Here is a 23,111-nt window from a genome sequence, read left to right as displayed (position 1 = left end):
AAAACACAGCCTTGGCTCATCACCTGTATGAGTCCCTACAGAAGGGACACTGGCTGCAAAAGCAATCCCTAGAGCCTAGGGCTGTAGCAGATGAGGAAGTCTCTTCACCGTTTCCAGGGAAAATAGTAGAACCTGAAAGTAATTGCAATCATGATCCTCTCCATCTCTCCCTTCCACAACAGAGAAAACCTTTCTTGCAGTCTGTCACTTCTGAGGCTTTCATGGAAATGTCTTTCAAGTTTTGAAAAAAATAATCCAATATATATTGGTTAAGAACCCAGCCCACCTTGGCAACCCCTCTTGGGTCCAATTTATACTGCCTGTTTCAACCACACTGAACTCTAGCCCTCTGATACTTTTATGTAGATTAGAACAAGGCCAAATCCTGAGGCAGAGTGAGCAGGAGACTCAGAACCGGGTTCTGGGTCCCAGCTCTAGGCTCACATCAACCCAGCCTCCTGGGACACCATCTCCTCAGCCCTCCAGTCTCATTAGTACTGCATCAACCCCCCTTCGTTCTTTTGGTCTTCCCATCAATATGGCACCACCCTCTCCCCTAGTACTCAGCAACTCAGGATGGGATGTGTCTGAGGGGACCGATAGAGACGCCTACATGACAGCACAGATGTGCCTGCGTTGGCAGGTGCGGTTCAAGAGTGGCCCTCTTCCTCAAACTGCTCCTTTTACCATTTGCCAACAAAAACGCACTTGTCTTTTGCTAAGAGGCCAATAAGTAAAGGGTCTGAATGGAAGCATCCTGTAGCCCCCATGGGAAGGCTACAATTATAAAAATCAGAGACTTCCTGCACACTTGTCCTGGGATGACCTTTCACTTCTCCTCAGCAGTGAGCACTGTGGGTCTCTGAAGGTGTCCCTGGTCCCTGGTACTACTTAGAGCTGGGAAAGTGCTTAGGTGTATGTGGTGGGCAAACCCCACAGGAAAATGTGGCAGCCAGGGCAGGTTGTGTGTACACCATGCCTCTTGTACAGATGGCCGGACTCGGTGTACCTGTTGCACTGCCCTCCCAGGGAACAGAGGACAGGTTTGAGTAAATATAGAAGATATGGTCAGACATTCTCTCTCAGACAACCAAAGAGATTTGTATCTGGTGGAGAACTTTCTCCAAGGAAAGAAGTTCCCTCCAGGGTAGGGAAGTTTCTCTGAGGGCAGCAAGTTTGCATAGTTACCCTGCCAAGGTAACTGTGAGAAGGCCTGTGAGGACATCACTACCCAGTGAGGTCATATGAGGAAACTGTGTCTTGAGGGGCAGGCTTCAGGAGGAGGGGCAGTCTTGTAGAGGAGAGAAGGGTGGAGGCAGAGGTACTCTGCCGGGCCCCTCACATCTGGGCCCTCCCACCCATGCCCTAGTCTAATAGGCAGCCCACGTCAGGAATGCCGGTGGGCTGGCCCAGCCCCAGGGGCCCCAGGAGGGCAAGAGAGACCCACATTCTGAGATTTGCTTGAGACGCAAGATTAACGTAAGAGACAGCTTGCTTGTATGGCACTGACCCTAAGAGGCAGAGCTTTGTGTGGACTGGGGAATCAGGGAAGGCTCCATGGCAGTGGGCCCGAAGGACATGTGAGATTTGGACCCACGGGGAAGAGACGGAAGATATTCCAGTTTGGAAGAATAAAAGCAAAGACACACTTCTCGACCTTGTCCTGCCCCAAATATTAATTCATAGCACCCTCACATTTTTACAACTGAGGACTTAAAAAAAACAAGAGGTTAATGGGCCTACCCAGTGTTACACGGGTATTGGACAGGTTTTCTGCTCAATGGTTATGTTCATGTCAGGGTTCCCAATATACAGTTGATAGGAATGTGATGACAAGCTCATGCCATATCAAACATTTCCAAGTGATAATGATAGAGCTGTTAAAGGTGCAAAACGTTTTTGCTGAATGACCACACAGAGAAGGAAATGTGGGCCCATTTTCACATGAAATTAAAAACAAATTCATGAAAAAAGCGACATAATACAAAATGACAACATCATCATTACAGTTCCCTATCCCCTAGACGTAAAAATCATTAGAATCCTCTCTCTCTGCACCATGAAAGGATGAGATAAACGCTCAGCTCAACCCCCTTTGAAAAACATGGTCAACAGTGCGAAGAGGTGTTACTGAGACGATTTGGTCCGACTCAGAGAAGGAAAGAGACAACTCTGTCCTTAGCCTGATCAGACCCACAGGAAGGAACCACATTTCAGGCAGCCTTTCATAGGGTGGCGATGAGAGAGAACCTTCTTTGGGAGGGGACTCCCTGTTGCCGACCTTGAAAAAGCAAAGATGGGACACTCGTTCACTGGGGTTGTTGCAGAGGGGATGTGACCAGAGGTTGGGCCACCCTGCTTTAGAATCAAAGCACCTTGTATTCCTGAGCTGCTTGAATGCTGCAATCGCTGGGTTTTGGTTCTGGAGCAACCCAGGTCCTTGTCCGACTTTTCCAGATTGTGCTTTCTCTTGGGACAACGTCTGGAGACTGGCGTCTCTGCTTCCACCTTTGCTGGCTTGGCCAAAGGAACATCCCCATAGGCCCCGTAGCCACCAACTAGGCAGTATGTCTCCCCATGCCGGCCCAACTGCGTTTTTCCACACCCTCGGTAGAGGACATGGTAGTGACCAGGTGTAGGAGGAGAAACGGGAGCAACTGCTGCTGCAAAGAAAATCAGAACTGATCAGTCACTTCTGCTGTGCACAGTCTCCTGCCAGAATGGACCTCTGCCACTTTTCTCTGTTTCTAGCTGAAGACGTTTAATCTACTTGACGTGCAAAACACAGCCTTGGCTCATTACCTGTATGAGTCCCTACAGAAGGGACACTGGCTGCAAAAGCAATCCCTAGAGCCTAGGGCTGTAGCAGATGAGGAAGTCTCTTCACCGTTGCCAGGGGAAACAGCTAAGTTGTAGGACACCCAGCTGGTGTTGGAGGACTGCTTGGCGTGGGGAACAAACCCACACAAATTGGGTGCAGAGCCTTATTGAGAAATAGAGTTATCATCTGTTGATTCATAAGGAGTGTCTAATTCTTTTTCATTCACAAAGAAGCTGTGCCAGGACCTGGGAATAAAAAGTCTATTAAGGATTAGCGTCTGCATAAATTGTAGCAAAATTTTTGTGGATCTGTTGACTAAGGCAAAGGAAACAAAAGCAAAAATAAACAAATGGGGCCTACTTAAACTTAAAAGCTTTTGCACAGTAAAGGAAACCATCAACATAACAAAAAGACGACCTACTGCTTTGAGGTAAATATTTGCGAATAATATGACCCTTAAGGGGTTAATATCCAAAATATACTAAGAGTTCATACAACTCAACATCAAAAAACAAAAACAAAAACAACCTGATTAAAAAATGGGCAGAAGAACTGAATAGACATTTTTCTAAAGAAGACATACAGATGGCTAACAGGCACATGAAAAGATGCTCAAAATCACTAATCATCAGAGAAATGCAAATCAAAATCACAATGAGGTATCACCTCCCACTTGTCAGAATAGCTATCATCAAAACGACCACAGATAACAAATATGAGTGAGGATGTGGAGAAACGGGAATTCTTCTACACTGTTGGTGGGAATGTAAATTGGTGCAGCCACTGTGCAAAACAGTATGGTAGTTTCTCAAAAATCTAAAAATAGAACTGCCATATGACCTAGCAATTCCACTCCTGGTTGTATATCTGAAGAAAACAAAAACATTAATTCAAAATGACATATGCATCCCAACATTCATAGTGGCATTGTTTACAATAGCCAAGATATGGTGGTAACAACCTAAGTGTCCATCAACTGATGAATGGATAAAGAAGAGGTGGTATATATACACAATGGAATATTACTCAGCCATAAAGAAAATGAAATTCTGCCATTTGCAACAACATAGATGGACTTGGAGGGTATCTCACTTAGTGGAATAAGTTGGACAGAGAAAGATAAATACTGTAAGATATCACTTACGTGTGGAGTCTAAAAAATAAAACAGACTCACAGAGAACAAACTAGTGGTTACCAGTTGGGAGAAGGTTGGGGGGAGGCATAAGCTAGGGTAGAGGATTAAGAGGTACAAACTACTCTTTATAAAATAAATAAGCTACAGAATATATTATACAGCACAGGGAATATAGCCAATATTTTGCAGTAACTATAAATGGATTACAACCTTTAAAAATTGTGAATTACTATGTTGTACACCTGAAACTTATAAATCAACTATAAGTTAAAAACAGAAAAAAAAAAAAGAATTAGCCTCTGCCCTCAGGGATCTTTCAGTCTAATTGGGAATCAGGTAAAGTAACACATCCAGTGTGGTAAAGGACTAAGATTCAGGTGTGCCTTGTGTCCTGTGGAAGCCCAGACTGAGGGGCCAGGGAACACTTCTTGAAGGGGTGCAACTTGAGAGATGAGGGAAAGTTTGCAAAGCAAAAAGCATGCAGGGCCTTTCACTCAAGCTGACAAATGCAGAAAGCTAGTGTCTACCTAGGGAAGCCTGAGCTCTGGCATCCTGGGTTTCCACCACTGTCCACCATTACGAACTCTGAGACCTGGCAGGCTTCGTACCTTTCTAAGCTCTGGCTTCTTTTCTGACCAATGGGGAATTGCTCCCAGAGCCAGGTGATCACGGGGCATCTTTTGGCCGCCGCTGCAAAGACCGCCCTGGGCAGCAGAGGCGCGTAGGAGCTGCCTTCTGGGAGGCGGTGGATGTTCGGTGGCGCTAAGCTGGCGTCCGGCTGGGCTAGGCGGAGGACGGGTCCGGATACAGCGCCCGCCAGTCTCCCAGGCAGAGAGCACTCCCATAAGGCCCCAGATGTGTGTCAAATCAGAGGCCTGACCTCAGGCTGAAGCTGCAGGACAAGCAGACGAGCCTCCCGACCACAAAGTCTGGGCGCCCAGCGGCTGCTCCGCACGGGGCCCTGGAGCAGGTGAGTCCCAGCGCCAGGCCCGGAAAAGCTGTTTCTCACGTCGCTACAGCCTTGTGGGTCTTGGGCATAAGAGCCCCTTGGTTTTCAAAGCTAGATGTTTTGGGGGCTCGCCTCTCAGGTGCAGGTCTTGGAAGTTGGGGTGCCTGGTGTGGGGTTCAGATCCTTTGCTCCTCGGAGACACTCTGGCTGTTGAGTTCCCTCCTGACTGGGGCGGGGGGGGGCGGGGGGAGGAGTAGGGGTGGCGTTTATGCCGAGACTGAGTCCCAGCCCTTCCCACGTGCTGCCTGTGGGCCTTCTCCTTGGCCCCATTTATAGAAGTTGCTCAGTTTTTAGGTTTTTTCAGAGGAAGTTGTTCTATTTGTATTTGTAGATTCAGTGTGTGTGTTGCCATCTTGAACCTGAGTTTTAAACAGAAGTACTTAATCATATATTTTTTAACAAAGTCTATAGTAAATCAATATTTCTGTCTTCCTCCTGAAGAAGATTAGTATTTTTAGAATGCTTTAACTTCGTTTAAATATTCTTCCCATGGTCTGCTGTGAGAGGCTTTTCCATCTTCTGTACCATTTTTATCTATTATTTTAATTCCATTTTGTTTTTCAGTACAAAAAAGTTATCATTTATGTATTTTTTTAAAAAGTAGACTATTTTTTAGAGCCGTTTTAGGTTCATGGCAAAATTGAGTGGAAAGTATTGAGAGTTCTCATATACCCCTTGCCCCCATCCTCATTATTTTTATAGTCAGTTCTTACTCAAATTTACCAACGGGTGTTCTGATTTTTTGCGTCCCGTTGCTGCATGCATCCCATACCTCCCTTCTGAATTTATTTCCATTAATGTGATGTGAACCTTTATTATAATTTCTAGGAATGCAAAATAAATACATCTGTAGTTTTTCAGGGGTGAAGAACTTCTAGTTGTTGGTTCTGTGAGCTGAGTCATTAGAATTCCTGTTTTTTTTTTTTTCATAGTTTTGGTGAGTGAGGTCATCTACATGGATATTCTTTTGAGAGTACCATGCATGCCTGGGATGCGAGACCTCCCATGAGATGTTTTTTTCTGTTTGCCTCTGTCCACGCTCAGTAGTGTTCATGAGTCTCCCATCAGTTTTTGTTTTAAATAATTTTAGACTTAACAGAAGAGTTGCAAAGATAGTACAGGAAGCTCCCACATACTGTTCACCCAGCTTTTCCTATTACTGTAGCCCTTAGCAAGCCTACGATTGGCCTTCAGCAATTTGTTAAACATTTCTAGCTAAATTCTTCCTAATGGCTTATATGGTATCCAGAGGTGTTTGTCCCAGCCAGGCAAAGGCCTGGGTCCTGTTTCTTCCTGTGGATGCCTGTTTTTCCTCAGATTCTGGGTTGGTTATTGGCTCCGTGACCTCCACTTTCTGATGAGTTCATGAAAAATTGTTAATTTGCCGTTTGTCTAGCTTGTTCCTTGTTGTAAGTGTGGGTGTGATGCTTTCCAATGCTATGTCTCCAAGTGGAACCAATTTTGGCGTTACTTTCTTCTTCTAATTTCTGTACTGCTCAGGTGTGCAAATTTGGGACCTGCACTGGCGGCCAGCACAGCTTCAGTGCTGCTGGCACAGTTGGTTATCCGTTTGTTGCAATCCTGGGTTAGTAAGCTGAGATCCTTTGGTCTCTGCTTATGGACAGGTAGGTGGGTTTTATTTTGCTTTTTGTTTTTCTTTATTTTTGGTTCTACCTTTGTAGAAAATTGTGGTTACCAATGACTCCATGGGGATTTCCCTGAAGATAGAAATGACCTAAAAGAATACCTTTTCTTTATTTAGTGTTTTCTGTTTTCTAAGATACATGGGGGCTTCCCTGGTGGTGCAGTGGTTGAGAGTCCGCCTGCCGATGCAGGGGACACGGGTTGGTGCCCCGGTCCGGGAAGATCCCACATGCTGCAGAGCGGCTGGGCCCATGAGCCATGGCTGCTGAGCCTGCGTGTCCAGAGCCTGTGCTCCGCAATGAGAGAGGCCACAACAGTGAGAGGCCCGCGTACCGTAAAAAAAAAAAAAGATACATGGACTGCCTATGCACCTCTGTGGCACTTTCCATATAATCTGATCTCCATGTGATTTTCTTCTATTTTTTTCTGCTTCCATTTGTTTTGCATATATTAGATTGGAATCACTTTGAATAAAGAGGACATACTTTCTACTCTTGTACACCATGTTAGTGCTGAGCATGTATGTTCATTCAGCAAATATTTTCTGGTCCCCTGCTGGGTGCCACAAACTATTCTAGGACCTGGGTGTATAGTGGGGAGCAAGAAGAAAATTTCCTCGCTTTTTAGTATTGTGAGGAGTCAGACACAGAATAAATACATAATTACCAACTATGATAAAGAAAAGTACATGGTGCTCTGAGACCTAGTTTATGGTGGGGGCTCAGAAAGACTTGTCTGAGGGAGTGACTTTTAAATTGAGACTTCCAGGCAAATAAGACTTATGGGAAGAGTGGGAGGGAACAGCATCACAGACAGCGAACAGCATATGTAAAGTATTTTGGTGGTAAAGAGTGTGGGGCATTCAGAGAACTGAGCAGTCAGTGAAGCTGGAGTGAGTGAGGAAATGAACCTGAAGGAGTGGTCAGAGGCTGGAAGATACAGGGTCTTGAAGGAGTTGATATTTCATTGTAGTCTTGGCAGCCATGGAAGGGTTTTGCTCTAGTTTACATTTAAAAACATTACTCTGGATGCTGGGTAGAAGACTGATAATAAGGGAAAGAGAATGGGAATAAGCTGATAATCTGGGTGGTCCGGGCAAGAGAGTATAGTGGCCTGAACAAGGGTAGGAGCAACAGGGATTGAGGGAAGAAGGACTCGAGGTACAGTCTGGATGTGGAAGGGGCAGGACTTGATGATGCTGTGTTTGGGGGAGGGGTAGTTGGGAGGCAGAGGAAAGTATCAACCAATGCTTTCAAGCTGATTTATTCACTTCCTCTGCCCACTCAAACAAGGGAAGAAAATTGTCATGTGAGTCTCTTTTTTCATGATTTTCACTGAGCAGAAACCTGCTCTATAGCCACCTAAGTCTGGTTTGTCTTACTCACTGTGTTCCATTCTACATTCTGTCTTGTCTAGTGGGATTTTCCTTCTCAACTGGATTACTAGCTGTTTGGGGGTGAGGCGGGGCAGGGGGAAGGACTATGTTGCTTTCATCTCCTGTCCTATGTAGCACTTAGCACAGTCCTTTGCTCAGATGCTGAAAATCATTTTTGAAATATACATTTCTTTTGAGCACTTTATGTTTCTTCAGTTGGACAAGAAAGATTTTACTTTCCTTTGGACTTAACCCTTCTTTCAGTTTCTAGTCCATTGGTAAACTATGGTGCACGTGGCATATGGATTATAAATTCAAGTTAATTTTTCCTCTGCTCTTTGCTTTTAATCTACAGTAGAATCGAGCTGCTGGACCAGCAAAAAGCCAAGTGCTTTATCCAAGCCTGGTATTTGTATTTGTGAGGTGAGCTCCTGAGAAGCACATTGAAGCATTTTGCACATATGTTTTTCTCTTTTGCATCTGTGGTAACACATTTTCCTAGCTGTGCTTTGGATTTTTCCCATTTCAGTTTTGAAATTTCCACATGGGGTTTAGCCACTTGGTGAAGTGCTCTCAGCTTCCCTGCTCACCATCAGGTTGGCTTCAGCAGTGAAACCTTTGATATCTTTCTGTTTTTCTGAGCTTGGGTTTACTGCCACACTTGCTGGCCTCTAGCTTTATTTCTTTCCCAGTATTTTATAGTTGTAACGTATGGGCTTTTCCTTTCAACAGTTCTCTGTCCTCAGGGAAGCACTCCGTCTTGTCTGTTCCATGGTTTTTGATTTTGACTCTGTTGCTACCCAGCTGTGACTATTGCAGCTTGAATCACAGCACCCCAGAGCATGGACCACTTTTCTTCAGTTTGCCTGTTTCTCATCTTCTCTGCCCTGACATTGTTTCAGACATAGTTTTTAATTTGGTGGAATTTTTCTCATTATTTTATTTCTTAGTTGCTGATTCCAGTCTGTCTCTTTAAAATAAAGCCGATTCTGTTAATTTCTTTCTTTCTTTCTTTCTTTTTTTCTATTTGGCAATGTGGAGATTGCCACTGCTCTTGACAGCTGCTTTCCAATATGTCATTACTCAGCCTTGGAAGTAATTTTAGAATGTTGTGTGCCCCTGACTGGAACACCGCATTACCAAGGTCCCGAGTGTGGCACATCTGAAGGTGGGGGTGACCTGAAGAAGAATCTGTGACATTTGTACAGTGCCGTACAGTTTACAAGGGACCTTTAAATCTGTGGTCTTGTTTAGTACTCACAATAAGCCTAGGAGGGTGGCAGGGCGTTATAATTTCCTGTTTTAAAGTCAAGGAACTTGAAGATCATAAAGTGAAGTGTTTTCCCAATGTCGCCTAGCTAGAAGGTGATGGAGCCAGACTTTGAACTTATGTCCCAACAGTGCTCTTTATACTATAGGAACTTTTCTTTTCAATATCATTTAAATTTCAGGCTGGGATAGTCAGGGTAGATTTCAGGCACAATTGGATTCAGGAACTCAAACAATGTTATCAGGGCTGAGTCTTGCTCTCTCTTGGCTCTGCCTTCCTCTGAGTTAACTTTCTCTTTATCCAGGCTCTTCTTTTGGGGGGCACTGTGGCTTCCAGTAGCTCCAGGCTAATATCCACCAATCTGGGGGAAAGGAGAACATTCCTCTCCTGCAGAAGAACAGTGTTTGCTTCGCATTGTCCTTAATTGAGTTAATGTTTATCTCTGAGTCAATCACTATTATTAAGAGGGTTGTGATGCTGATTGGACAGGCCTGAGTCCTGAGTCACATGACCTCTCCTGCTGTTCGAGGTGTGATCAACTGGGCTTAAATCATGTGACAGGAGAGTGGGTGGGAAGTGGTTCCCTAGAAGAAAATTGAGGTATTGTTACCAGAATAAAAGTGAATGCATGTTGGGCAGACAAGACATGAGATATCTTCTGTGCTAGATATTTTCCATTTGCCCCTCAGGTCTGCTCACCGCTCTGCTCTGTGCCCCAGGAATCTAACTTGTATAAAGTGCTTTGATGCACTCCCTTTCCCTCAAGTTTCCAATTACGTTTAGCCAGTGAAAACCTCTGGCAGGAGATTAGAGTCAAGGAGAAGAGTGAGGGAGGGGTATTTATTCCACCAAGCCCTGCCCTGTGAGGCTGCCCTCTGAAGCTGAAGGTTACAGCTCCTGCCAGGCAATCCTCTTTACTTGGCTGGCCCTGTATCCAGTTCTGCTAACTGCTTTCCTTGTTCGTTCAAGCCTGGAGTGGTAATACCCTGGGGTATTGTACAATCCCTTTTAGTTTCCCTACCCTGTGCTCACACTTTTGTAAATGGTCCCTTTGTTAAACTGTCCTCAAGTTACTAAATTTCAGTGAGCCATACCTTTCCTGACAGGACCTGATTGACCTCTACAGGTAGGAAAGTAAAAACTCAATGCATCCACAATAAAAATGATTTGGAGCTTCTGTGGTATGAGATTAGGAGTTGAGAAGATTTAGTGGGCTATGAAAAGTATGATCAAGGTAGGTGTGAAGGATGGCCACAAGGAAGAGGGAGTAGCGTTTTCTGTGTGTGTGGTTTTATTCAATTCAGAGTTGTTAGAAGTTTCTAACAATTTGTGCTATCTAAAAATCAATCAAGCTGCCTTAAATGTAATGAGCTCACCATCATTGATGGTATTCACCTGGACAGCTCTAGTGACACGTGATTTTTCAGGGGATTTTCTGAAGGGGATTCCTTCCTTAGATAGTCGGTGGGCTAAGTGATCTGGAGAGTTCTTTCCTACAGTTCAAGTGATGCAGGAATTGCCTTCGCAGAGGAAATTTTCATTTCTTCTCTCCTTTGGGGACCTTCCTAGCATCCCCAAACACCCTCTGGTGTGAATGTCAAGAATCAGATGTAGTGAGCTCTGCTTTGTTATCTTGTCAGTTACATGTTAAAGGCATTAAAAACCCTCACCTGTGCCTTTGCCATCACAGATGAGCAGATGTCCCCAACGGGAAGCCATGGAGAGGTAGTCTCTGATGCTTAATACTAATGGTGTACTATGTTGTCACAAAGAAATTAGCTGCTAGTCCTAAAGAATTAAAATTACATCAGCAATAGAAAATCACTGTCATTAACTATTGGGACTAATTTAATATCTGTGAAATGGTGTTCATATTCCTTTATATGTTTCTGTATTTGATAATTGAATTAAAAATATCTTTTTTTTTTTTTTTTGCGGTACACTGGCCTCTCACTGCTGTGGCCTCTCCCGTTGCGGAGCACAGGCTCTGGATGTGCAGGCTCAGCGGCCATGGCTCACGGGCCCAGCTGCTCCACGGAATGTGGGATCTTCCCGGACTGGGGCACGAACCCGTATCCCCTGCATTGGCAGGCGGACTCTCAACCACTGCGCCACCAGGGAAGCCCTCTTCTAAGGTTTTATACATTCAAATCAAGACCTTTCTCCCCTAGTACTATTTTCTTCAGAAGGAATCAGATTCCTTAGAGACAAATTCTCCTACCCTGCAGGTTTTTATGGACCTATTGTATCAGCTGGGTCTGGTTACAAGTGACACACTGATCTGGCCAACTTAATTTAAAAAGGAATTTACATCTGAAGAACCAGGCTTGGAAAGGACAATTTGCAGAGCAGCAGGAATGAAGAGTCTTGGAAGGGCACTGATGCAGGTACAAAACAACTCACTAAATTTCTGTCCATGAGTCATGATATTCCAGATGTGAAATTGTGGGAAAGGAGTCCTAATGGGCCATTGGGTCTCAAGCCTATCTTTGGTTAGAGGAGGGCAGGGCACCTTGACTGAAAGTCCTACCAAAGCTGCACACGGTGGGAAAGGTAACTGCCTGGATGCTGGAAAAATAGAAACCACTGTCCACACACCACCTCTTATGGCAAATGAGAAATTACCACATGAAAATAGAGATTGAAACAGGTGTTACAATAGTTCTGAGGTGGTGTAGCCTATCCTAGAAAAGTAGATTATGGTTAATGTGGAAAAAGTACCAGCTTATAGACATATATGTAAGAAAGATCCATGAGAGAAATAACAAAGGGTTATGATTCCATTGTTCCTCTTGCTTGTGGTTTTACGATTGTCCATGGGATAATGAGATAGTTGCCAATATAATGTGGGTCTGGGGCAGGGTTGACAAACTTTGTCTGCAAAGAAAGGGCTACCTCATTAATATTTTAGATTTTGCAGACCATACAGTCTCTGCCATTGCAGTGTGAAAACAGCCATAGACAGTATGAAAATAAATGGGCGTGACTATGTTCCACTAAATCTTTATTTACAAAAAGAGGCAATGGTGAGGTTTCGCCCACAGGCTGTGCTTTGCTGAGCCCTGGTCTAGAGGGATACTTCAGTACTATGGTAGCTTGGTGGAGCCCAGTCAAGGCCAGCAATTGCAGGCTCAGTGTAAGTGAGTAGTTTGTGTAGTAGCTGAGTCCTTGAGCAAGTTGAGATGAGCCCTGGAAGACAGGTCTGGTAGAGAGGAAAGCACAAGGGACTTTATATTGGGTGGCCTGAGTTCATACCCTTGCTTAAGCACTCTGTGATTGAGGGCAAGCTTTAGACTTTCCTGAGTCTCGGTTTCCTCATCTTTAAAATGGGGAATGTAATTAGAATGCCCCTTATGTTTGTTGTTTATTTAAATGAAGTAACATATGAAAAATATTCAGCATGGGGCTTCCCTGGTGGTGCAGTGGTTAAGAATCCGCCTGCCAATGCAGGGGACACGGGTTCGAGCCCTGGTCTGAGAAAATCCCACATGCCACGGAGCAGTGAAGCCCGTGCGCCACAACTACTGAGCCCGCGTGCTACAACTACTGAAGCCCACGCACCTAGAGCCCGTGCTCTGCAACGAGAAGCCACCACAATGAGAAGCCTGTGCACCACAACAAAGAGTAGCTCTTGCTTGCCGGAACTAGAGAAAGTCCATGTGCAGCAACGAAGACCCAACACAGCCAAAAATAAATAAATAGAGAAAATAAATACAATTTAAAAAAATTCAGCATGGAGCTTGACACATAATATTCACTGAACACTCTGTATTTCCTTTCTCCTCCCTTCCTAAAGTTATGTGGAAAGGATAAGTTGCTTAGTTAGGATACCCCACTGCAAGATCACTGACATCTCATCCAACTCAGGAAATGTTTGAAAAAAGCTGATGCCATATCTCTGAAGATTCTCAGAAGCGTAGAGTGATGGGGGTGCGCGTTAGTGGGTAGAATGATGAAGAAGATCTGGTCCCCTGGCTTTCTTTACAATCCTCTCCCCAGCCTGGCCTCACCTTAGAGCTGGGCAGCCTCCCTTCCAGGAATTGGGTGGCTCTGAAACGTATTAACAAGCAGGAGTTCCTGTAGAAGGGACTGTATCAATCAGGCCCTGGGATAACACTTTAGGAACATGGGGTTATTCAGCCTAGAAACTTGATAATGTATTTACATGTTTGAAGGGCTAAGTACCTTCTGCTGGGTGGACCCACAGGACAAAATTAGAAACAGTAGGCCATCCACAAGTCACATGGACAGCCAAGGGGCAGTTTCCTTTTGCTGGAGATATTCAAGCAGAGGTTTTCTGGGATGTTAGAAAGGGAATAAGATCTGCATAGAGCTGTAGATCTGGCTCTCCAACTCATGAATCTTTTTGGAGCCTGTGGAAATTCAGAACAGACAGGTTAGTGTATGAACTGTTCCCGAAGATCAGTTGCCCAAAAAATATTAGCAGTAGAGTACTCCTGACTGCAGGCGGGTTCTTCTCCCTGACTGAAGGGTAATTACCATGCCCCGCCTAGGGAAGGATAACAATAGATAACAGTTACTGAGCTCTTAGAATGTGCCAGGCACTCATATATGTACTGCAAACTTTTTATTTTCTCAAAGTGGCTTGAAGAGGTAGGTGCTCATTGTTATGTCATCTTATACATGAGCAAACTGAGGTCATAGGAGGTTATGTATGGTGCCTAAGACCACATAGATATAAGTGATGCCAAAATCTGAACATGAATATTCTAATTCCAGAGCCCACTCTTAATCCCAAAATAAAATCCCACTTTTATTCGAAATTAAATAATTAAGGGAGAGAGGCCTTTCTGGCACGACGTTATGCTGGATTAGGTGCTCCTCGTGGCACTGACATAAATCCACATTTAATAAGAAACCTGTATTTCAGGAGCTAAAAGTTTGAAAATTTAATGAAGACAAATGGCCCCTTTTAGCAAAGTTAAATAGCAGTGTTTGAGGCGCTGGTATCCAGTTTGTGGTAGCCCTCTTGGGGTAGGAAACTTTCAAGTTATGCTTTGGCTGTGACCGTTCCTTATCTGCATTATAACCTTGAGTCAAAATATCTGTTTACTGCAGACTCTGCTTTCTGTGGAGGCCCCATAAAGAAGTGACCCATTCTGGTAACTGGTGTAGGGAGGGGAGGAAGGGAATGCACCAGCAAGTTCAAAAGAAGTCCCAGGACATATATGCAGTTGGGAAAAAAAACCAGCAACGTTATTTAGACAGCTGGGCTTGGGAGAGAATGGTCATTGTTTGGGAAAATTGCTTCATCAGCCCTCTAGTACAGAAGGCAAGGGCTGGAAGGAATGATCTGGATGACAGGATCTGAGAGAGGAGGTCAAGCCCTTTGGACTGACTCTCAAAGGATGTGTTGACCCTAGTTGACAGGTAGGCTGCACATACATACAGTCTCTTAATCCCCCATCCCCTCCCTAGGAATAAGGCCAGAGTGCGCTGGCGTACTCTGCTGACATCTTACACACGCTAGGCTGCGTGTTTGGGCCTTTTCCATGTAACGCTGCTCTAGCGATGTTAATTTTAACCTGATTGTCCTTGGATGTGAATACTGGCAAGCTGAGGAGGGAGTGGCTGACACTGACTTGCTATAGGCCTAGAAACATTTTAGATATGTGATTCAAGAGAAAAAAATAAAACCACAGAGAACATAATTGGAGCTTCTATCTTGGAAAGCATGGTCTCCAACCAACCGTGGGCTGCTGCTAGCGCCAGCTCTGCTGTGCGACCTTGGGAAAGGCATTTAGGCAGTCTCTCTGAGTCTCTCTTGCTTTCCCGTTTGTATAATAAGGACAACTGGACTGAATGACCTCTCAGGCCAACCCTTCAAGCTGTAAATTCTATGAGTGTTCACTATTTCTTTCTCGGTATTGAAGAGTTTATTTATTTTTAAATTCTATTTTTAGAAGATATAACAATTCATCCAAGGAGGAGAGTAGTGACATGATCCTGGGGAAAAAAAAAATCATTGTATTTTCAGAACTTTTCTTTCATGTAAATTCTGTATGTCTGTGTGTTTCTTGCTCCCTCTTCTGTCCTTGTTTACTCTGGGTATTTTCTTTTTTTAAAAAAATTTATTTTAATTTATTTATTTTTGGCTTTGTTGGGTCTTCGTTGCTGTGCACAGGCTTCTCATTGTGGTGGATTCTCTTGTTGCGGAGCACAGGCTCTAGGCACACGGGCTTCAGTAGTTGTGGCACGTGGGCTCAGTAGTTGTGGCTCACAGGATCTAGAGCACAGGCTCAGTAGCTGTGGCGCACAGGCTTAGTTGCTTCGCGGCATGTGGGATCTTCCGGACCGGGGATCAAACCTGTGTCCCCTGCATTGGCAGACAGATTCTTAACCACTGCACCACCAGGGAAACCCTACTCTGGGTATTTTTACGTTTTGAAGGCCATTGTGTAAACTTGCTCTTTTCTGTTTGAAATCTACACTATTTTTATAATTGTTGATATTTCCTCTCTTTTTTTAAACTGCGGTGAAATTCAAATAACATAAAATCAATCATTTTCAAGTGTACAATTATGTGTCATTAAGCACATTCACAGTGTTGTACAAACAACACTTTTATCTAGTTCCAAAACATTTTCCTTGCCCCAAATGAAATATCCCATATCCATGAAGTAGTTACTCCCCATTCCTTTCTCCCCTTAGTCCCTGGCAACTATGGTTCTGCTCTCCTTCCCTATGGATTTACCTTTTCTGGATATTTCATATAAATGGAACCATACATATGATCTTTTGTGACTGACTTCTTTCACTTGGCATAATATTTTTGAAGTTCATCGACATTGTAGCATGTATCAATACTTCATTCCTTTTTATGGCTGAATACCGTTGCATTCCATTGTATGTATATATCACAATTTGTCTATCCATTTATTGGTTGGTAGATATTTGGTTTGTTTCTGTTGTTTAGCTATTGTGAATGGTGCTGCTGTGAACATATGTGTACAAGTATTTGTTTGAGTACCTGTTTTCAACTTTTTGGGGTATATACCTAGGAGTAGAACTGCTATGGTAATTCTACGTTTAACTTTTTGAGAAACTGCCTTTTTTTCCTCAGCCACTGCACCATTTTATATGCCCACCAGCAATGTATGAGGGTTCCATTTTCTCCACATCCTCATCATGCTTGTTACTTTCTGTTTTTTTGATTACAGCCATACTAGTGGGTATGAAGTGGTATCTCATTGTGGTTTTGGTTCCTTTTCTTTTCTTTTTTTTGGCCTTGCCATGCGGCATGCGGGATCTTAGTTCTCCGAAAAGGGATTGAACCCGTGTGTGGAGTCTTAACCACTGGACCACCAGGGAAGTCCCTCATTGTGGTTTTGATTCTTACTTTTAGGAAGTAACAAGGTACCTTTCATATTACCACCACTTCAAGCCAGTACAAGAGCTAATAGATGCCAGGCAAATCCTTTGGCAAAATTCATTTGAACCACCAATCTCTTCTGTATACCTGGCACTTACTTTCACACCTGTCTCAATCTTGTTCCTAGGTTACAACTCTGTGTCTTTGTGTGAAATGTCTTTCACTGACCCTTTGTTTGTCTTAACAGAAAATACTTAAAAAAAATCATATGCAAAACAGGGTATGAAAGCCAAGATTCAAGGAGGGAAGTGTTTTGGTTTTGGTCAATATTCACTGAAAGATACTGGGTTCTTTTCTCTGGTATAAGTTCTAGGTGAGATAGTTAATTACTCCTGGTCCTATGTGGAGTTGGGTGCACCAAGAGCATCTTCTTGGACAGACGTCTGGAGATCCACACCAACTGATTTAAACACTTGATCTCTTTGAGGGATCCTTGAAGTTGCTTTTTGTACCACACTCAAAGGGTAGTCTGTACCTCATCCACCTGAGAAGTGCTGCTTCTGCAGAGGATACCTTTGGATTTCTAACTGCAGTGGTTCCATCTTGAGGGAACTATACGCAGGTGGCTGATCAGCACAGAGGAAGGTGAACAACTTCCCCTTCTGAATTCCAGACTTAAGAGTGACATAGTCAGTAAGGTCTGGTAGGCTGGCAGATGGCTAAGATTAGCAGGGGTTAGTTGTTTCCCATTGCCATCTGAGTGACCTTTCAAATCAGGAATTTCTTCTCTTTCCTCATACACCATTCCTCTTGCCAGTCAGTCAAGGCCACGGTCAACATTTTCTATGGACAGTCCAGTTTTAAAAAATTTGAGGAGGGGAGGTTCTCTAGCTTCTGTGGTTAATGAGATTTGCCTACGCTCTATTATAAAGTAAAGCACCAAGGAGTTAAGAAAACTTATTTAAAACTTGGAAGTAAGACAGAAAGATAGGTAATATGTCCTTTTAACATCACCTAGGGACATAGTTTAGCAGCTCCACCCGAGGGGTATTTAGGCAGGAGAATATGCTTTGTTCATCCCAACCATTATTTTTCATTAAAATTTCCAGACTCAGTGAAGTCACATGTTAACATGTAGATTTGGCAAATAATTTCTGTCCAATATAATAGATAACCCCAAAGGTTATGGCTTATTGCTCTCTAGGTCATTAGCCAGTTTTGTATTTAACATCGTGATCTTGTTCAAATGTTGTTCCACATGCTTATGAAAATCTAGATCCTGAAAATGCTCTTTGAAGGAGCTTTACCATCTTAATGTTTCCCTCATTAATTAACAAGTTGGATAACATCTTTGACACATGTTCATTTGATATTTGGATGAGAGTCATGTTTTTCACTTTTTGAAAATTACAGTTTCAGAAGATTTTACTGGAAACCCAAGGGAGGATGGAATTGGGTCAAAGCTAGTATCAGTAAAGGGATTATGTCCCACAGGGAGTGCTATCATATGCTTTTCTAGACAAGATGATCATGGGTCTGTTTTCTGGGTCTAGCTGAGCAATGCAGATTTTGGGGTGTGGGGTGGATTTGGCTCTTCTAACTTTAAGGCTATGACTCACGGTGTTTCACAGTCTTGCCTTCCATTGCCAATGATAATTCTGCCCAACATTGGGACTTCTACTCCTGGCTTCTCTCTGCTCTTCCAGCTCTTCAGTGTCTTTCTATTCCCAGCCCAAACAGACAACTGGTGAGTCCTTTCACTCCCAACTTCTTTTAATCTTCCTCTCTTGAGTGTGAGACTTCTGTACTTAGAGGTTCTAAAAGCTGGATTTTCAAGCCACTCATCAGTACTTGCTGACACTCGTTTCACCTCCTGGCTGTCTGTGGGGCACATATCTGATCTGGCTGGAGAAGAAACGGTGGGGCAGAATTTTTTGCAAGAGCAACTTGTGAGTTCTAAAGTAAAAACTTGCCTTCAGACTGAGTTGAGTCCTTTCTAGTCTTTGGGGATGAGTGATCCTGTGTGCTCAATTATATCACTGCTGTAATTGGAAATCTACTTGTCATCAGTTCCTCAGGCTGTTTAATCTCTTGGTCACTCATTGGCAGCTTGGGCTGTTCTGTTTTTCCCTCCGATGTATTATTTCTTCCCACAGTTCAAACCAGGATTTTCTGGAATGTGGGCTCGTTTTGTTACTCCTTCCTCTTCTGCCACCCCTCAGAGAGCATTACTCCTCTTTCTTTTAGCTCAGAGTTAGTTTGTGTTTCATCTTCTCTCTGCTTCTTGGATGGAATGAGCTCTTGAGAGGCAGATCATCCTGTCTTGATTTAGGCTGAGGAAAGATTAATTTTATTGGTAGGGCTTCTTTCTTGCCTTTCTATTCTTCTCTATTCTCGTAATGGCTTCTCTGAGGTGTCTCATTTCTCTCAACTTCTGGGATTCCAGGGGAGGTCAGGGCCGAACAGCTGAGGGACTGGCTCTACGTGCAGAGGTCCTGTCTGTCCTGAGGTGAGCTCAGCTTTCCCCTCCAGCCGTATATCCATGTTGACGTCCATCTTTGGGTCAAAGGTGTCATAATGCCTTCTTGGCACAGGCTTGTTAGAGTCTGGAGGAAGCTACGACCTCACCTCTGTTTCCCAGGTCATCAGAATCTTTGTAAGGGGCTTCTCAGGGGCAGCAGGGAAGGAACTGTCTTTATGCCTCCCAGAAGCACTTTTTACATTTTGCCATGGGATGTGATGATGTAAGCTTTATAGGTCCCCCACAATGCCTAGAATAGTTGCAAAAAGATGTTGCTCAATCTGTGTTTGATGAATAAATGAATGAATCAAATTAGTGGGATTTATTTTGACACTTGAGTTCCACTTTGGTTCGAGCCTGGATTGGTTCATATAGTATTTCCATAGATCTAGCTTTATAGTCTTCATTATTTAAAATGTTATTGTAATAATAATTTAAGAAATTTCATATAAAATACAGATGCTGGTATAAATATAGTTGCCTATATAATTAAAAGCTGGGGTCTTTCTGTTTTTAAAATTCTGCTAAACACAATTTCTAGCTATATTGAGAAAATTCCAGGCATGGCAGGTCTATTATGTGCATGTCAGAGCAGGACTGTATTAACAACTCAGCCACCGCTTGTGGTTGCACCAGGGGAAGGAGGTCAGCTGTGGAGTTTAGTCCTGACTAAAGACTAATAAATGTTATTAAACTGTTTGATTACTTAATACAAAAGAAGAATAGAATCTTCCCTGTATAGACTGACTGCACACTGAGAGCCAGAGTTTCCTTTCTCTACACAGACTGATTTTTTAACATCTTTATTGGGGTATAATTGCTTTACAATGGTGGGTTAGTTTCCGCTTTATAACAAAGTGAATCAGTTATACATATACATATGTTCCCATATCTCTTCCCTCTTGCGTCTCCCTCCTTCCCACCCTCCCTATCCCACCCCTCCACGTGGTCACAAAGCACCGAGCCAATATCCCTGTGCCATGCAGCTGCTTCCCACTAGCTATCTACCTTACGTTTGTTAGTGTATATATGTCCATGCCTCTCTTCTTTCTTGCCTTTCTACTCCTTGATTCTGTTCTCAAGCTGTTGTTGATGGGATCTAGGTTTTCCCAAATGGGACCATTTGAAACAGAAATGAACTCATTCTCAAATGAAATATATGAGGAAAGAGAACAGCTCTGAAATGTATTTTGGTGTTTAGCCATCAAGCCAGGAGAGAAAGGGCAGCAGTTGGCTGGAAATCATCCGTATCAAATCTGCATTCATTTAGCATCCTTCTTTATCCATATGTCACTTTCCTGTTTTAATGGAAAAAATAAAACAAGTAAACACTTTAAAGCGTGAATTTTTTTTGGCGAAAAGGATTTAGTCTTAAAATAAGATTATGCACAGTATTCATACAAGAGAATTTTGAAATTTTTAGAAGCAAATGAAATTAGGTGCAAATTCTTGCAGATTGAAGTGATGTGTACAAATAAATACAATGAAGAGAGGTTTCTCTAATCATCTTTGGATGCAGACAACTGGGAGATAAGGAGAGTAAGTTTAGAGGGATTGAATGAATAACATTTTTATGAGAAGTTTATGAAACACTGCAGCTTTCAATTTGGATACTGACGTATTTAGAAAAGAGAAGCAAAAAGATGTCACCAAGAGAAAAGATGGAACAGAAGATGACTCATATTGTTTTTTGTCCTTTCTTTTTTTAGTTTAAATAAATTGAATAAAAAATTATCCTAAAAAATGTGACTCATAGTGTGTTAAAGAGAATTCAGAGGTTATTTTGTCCAGTCTCTTTATTTCACACAAATGAAATTGGTGCTTAGGGATATTGAGTGACTTGCCCAATGTCACCCAGTAACTTAATGGCACATCCTGGGGTTGAATCTAGTCTCCTCTTAAATAAACCAATATTCCTGTAGTGTTATGACTCCCCAGCCCCCATTTACCCAATGTGGGCCAAGTTAAAGGTTTGGGAGAACCCAAAATGCTCCAGTCGAAAACAGAGGATTGCAGAGTAATTTACAATCCCATGACCTTGCTTTGCAGTTATGGAGTTCGCAGCTCATTTTATTAAAATATGCTGGTCTCTAATGGATAGTTTTATGGCAGACTTATATTTAAAAATTTTTGTGTTAGCCCTTTGGAAAGGATTGAAAGCTCCCAAGGACATTGCAGTTTCCCTGGATAGACTTTGGCTGTAATTAAAATGTTCAGGCTCTATTCTGCATTCAGATCCATGTGAAACCAGGGCATTTTAACTTCATTTCTCCACTGCTTTGGTAGCTGAAAATTTGAACATTTATTTTATTATCTTGGCACATGTCTTTGTGAGCATATATCTAATAGGTAAACATTATTGTATTTAATTCTTTCTGAAAGTTTCTTTTCTAGACTCTTTGCTTTTTTTCGTTTTAAAGCTTTGTTCGTGTGTCCTGAAGATTTACCAATTTTTGCTGACCGTTTGTTGCCTAAATATTTTTTTTTCTTCTATCCTTCTGGCTAAAAGAATACATTCTCTTCTATCTAGTCGCCTGACCCTTTTCAGACTTTGCTATTTGATTTTGAATGGGCAGAGATTTTCTGTATAGCTTAATGCTTCTTTTAATTGTGGTAAAATACAGACAACATAAAATTTGCCATTTAAATCATTTCTAAGTGTACGATTCAGTGGCATTAAGTAACTCACAATTTGTACAGTGTTGTGTAGCCATAACCACTAATGCTTTTCAGAACTTTTCCATCATTCCAAACAGAAACCCATTAAATAACAATTTCCCATTCTCCCCTCCCCTCAGTCCTTGGTAACCTCTATTCTGCTTTCTGTCTTTGTGAATTTGACTAGTCTAGGTACCTCATCTCGGTGGAGTCATACAATATTTGTCCTTTTGTGGCTGGCTTATTTAACTTAGCACAAGGTATTTATTAATTAGTATTTGTTTATTTTTATTTATTGTTGATTTACAATATTGTGTTAGTTTCAGGTGAACAGCTTCAGATTCTTTTCCATTATAGGTTATTACAAAATATCCAATTTAGTTCCCTGTGCTATACAGTGAATCCTTGTTGTTTGCCTATTTTATATATAGTAGTTTGTATCTGTTAATCCCATGCTTCTACTTTATCCCTCCCCCCTGCCCCCGTTTCCCCTCTGGTAACCGTAAGTTTGTTTTCTATGTCTGTGATTCTGTTTCTGTTTAGCACGTTTTTAAGGTGCATGCATGTTGTAGCCTGTTTCAGAATTTTATTCTTTTTCTAAGGTTGATTAGTATTCAGTTGTGTGTGTGTGTGTGTATGTGTGTGTGTGTGTATACCCACCACATTTTGTTTATCCATTCATTTGTTGATGGACATTTGCCTTATTTCCACCTGCTAGGAACATTGACTACAAGTGTCTTTGTGTCCCAGCTTTTGATTCTTTTGTGTATATACCTAGAAGTGAAATTGCTGGATCCTACGATAATGCTATCTTAACCTTGTGAGGAATTGCCAGACTGTTTTCCACGACTGCACCATTTTACATTCCCAACAGCAATATACAGGGGTTCCAACTTCTCCACATCCTCACCTATACTTTTCATTTTCCATTTTTTTGGTAATAGCCATCCTAATGGGCACGGAGTGGTATCTCATTGTGGTTTTAATTGTCATTTCCCTAAGCTTAGTGATTTTGAGCATCTTTTCATGTGTTTGGCCATTTCATGTCTTATTTGGAGGAATGTCCACTCTAATCCTTTGCCCATTGTTTTGGAACAGGTTACTTATATTTTTGTTGTTGAGTTATAGGGGTTTTTTAGGCATTTTTTTTTTTTTTTTTTGCGTTACGCAGGCCTCTCACTGTTGTGGCCTCTCCCGTTGTGGAGCACAGGCTCCGGACACGCAGGTTCAGCGGCCATGGCTCACGGACCCAGCAGCTCTGCGGTATGTGGGTTCTTCCCAGACTGGGGCACGAACCCGTGTCCCCTGCATCAGCAGGCGGACTCTCAACCACTGTGCCACCAG

Source organism: Pseudorca crassidens, chromosome 17 (genome assembly GCF_039906515.1).
Source record: "Pseudorca crassidens isolate mPseCra1 chromosome 17, mPseCra1.hap1, whole genome shotgun sequence".
NCBI lineage: Eukaryota > Metazoa > Chordata > Mammalia > Artiodactyla > Delphinidae > Pseudorca > Pseudorca crassidens.
The sequence above is the reverse complement of the archived record's forward strand: the minus strand, read 5'-3'. Positions refer to the sequence as shown.